Genomic DNA, 1,579 nt, shown 5'->3' with positions numbered 1-1,579 from the left:
TTTTTTTTCCCTAGCTTTTATATAAGTCTAGATCAGGTATTAAAAGAAGACTTAGTAGTTTTGTACTGTGTACTCTTTCTAGCACTTATATTATAAAGTAAACAGTGCTTAGTTGGGCAGAAAATGCACAACAAACCCAAGATGCATACTATGGTTGGCTATATATAGCTAGCATAGGAAGTATACAAACAACGTTTACCTCCTGGTGATATCTTGAGGAAATAGGTAGGAATATCCGTAACTGGGACACTTTATCACATATTGACTGATACAAGTAGTTAGTTTTAGCATTCAGGGATATTGCAGAATAAAGGATGATGGTCACTAACAGGAAACTCAAGGTCAGAATGAATTCAGTTGTTAAATCCTATATGTTTTTTCTTTGTTTTTTCCTTTTATCTCATATAAGGTCATGATGTATTAGCTCGTGGGAAACTGCTGCTTCTCTAAACCTGCCCAGTTTAGTTTACTATGCCTTCTATATGGTTTGGTACCAAACTGTTTGTAACCATGCCTAAGAAAATGCATGAGAGCATCACTTTGTCCTGTGCTGCCTTCTGGATGGCTCCCTAGTAGTAAAGATCTGAGAGCTGTTGCTGATGACTCGTTTTCTGTGATGTCTCCGGCCTCTTTCTACATTAATTACCTGGAAGGCTGAGAGTGGTGTGCATCCTCCTCCGCATTGATGGTTCTGAATATTCCTCCCCCAAAACAGCAAAATAAAGAAAACCTGTAATTCCTACATCTTAATCTCTGCATTGGTTAAGTAAATGGGTGTGCACGCATGCATTAGAAAATACTAGTAGCATTAAACTGCAACATTTTGCACTAATGTATGTAGTGCATAAGACTAATGTTTGATGAAATACCTCATCCTGTCTTTGCAAAGAGCTTAAGGGACAGAGGTTTCATGTCATTAATTTAGAGCTATGCAGTTAGTAGTTGGGGGAAAAAAAGTATATTAATTTTGTGTGATGTATGCGCACATTACTTTCTACATGTATGCTCATCTCTTTTTCCTGGGGATATAACACTGATGAGACTTAAGAGACAGTAACATGTCGCTGTAGATTAATTCAGTCTTTGAAGGCTTTAATTCCTGCTTACTGCTTTTTGCTCATATGGATAAATTATATGAGCAAATGATTATGCAAAATGAGAAGCTAGTGAAACCGTAAGATGTCACTTCAACAGATTTTTTAAAAAATTTTTTATGTAATTACAAGTTATGCAAAGCTGAGGACATTATTTTGGACAGTGTATTGCCAGAGAAACTAACAAATGTATTTTCCCATCAATCTGTCGTGTAGGAAGCACTCTCAATTTACATGTTTTCAATTTGTATTATAAATTTTACATTATGATGTATATTATTCTTTTTTAATGAGAGAAAGAGAGTTGGGAAGAACATGCTTTAGAACTTATACTTGCATCTACTTTACTTAAGCTTTCTACTTTGAATAGAGTTTGTAACAGGTTGTCTTAGACAAAAAGCTGTAATGTTTTTGACTTTTTAACATAGATGCGATCTGTGCTTAGCTGTAATAAAATTGTAGGGCTGTTTGTAAAGTTATTTGTA

The sequence above is a fragment of the Meleagris gallopavo genome, chromosome 1 (genome assembly GCF_000146605.3).
Source record: "Meleagris gallopavo isolate NT-WF06-2002-E0010 breed Aviagen turkey brand Nicholas breeding stock chromosome 1, Turkey_5.1, whole genome shotgun sequence".
In the NCBI taxonomy this organism is placed as follows: domain Eukaryota; kingdom Metazoa; phylum Chordata; class Aves; order Galliformes; family Phasianidae; genus Meleagris; species Meleagris gallopavo.
The sequence above is the reverse complement of the archived record's forward strand: the minus strand, read 5'-3'. Positions refer to the sequence as shown.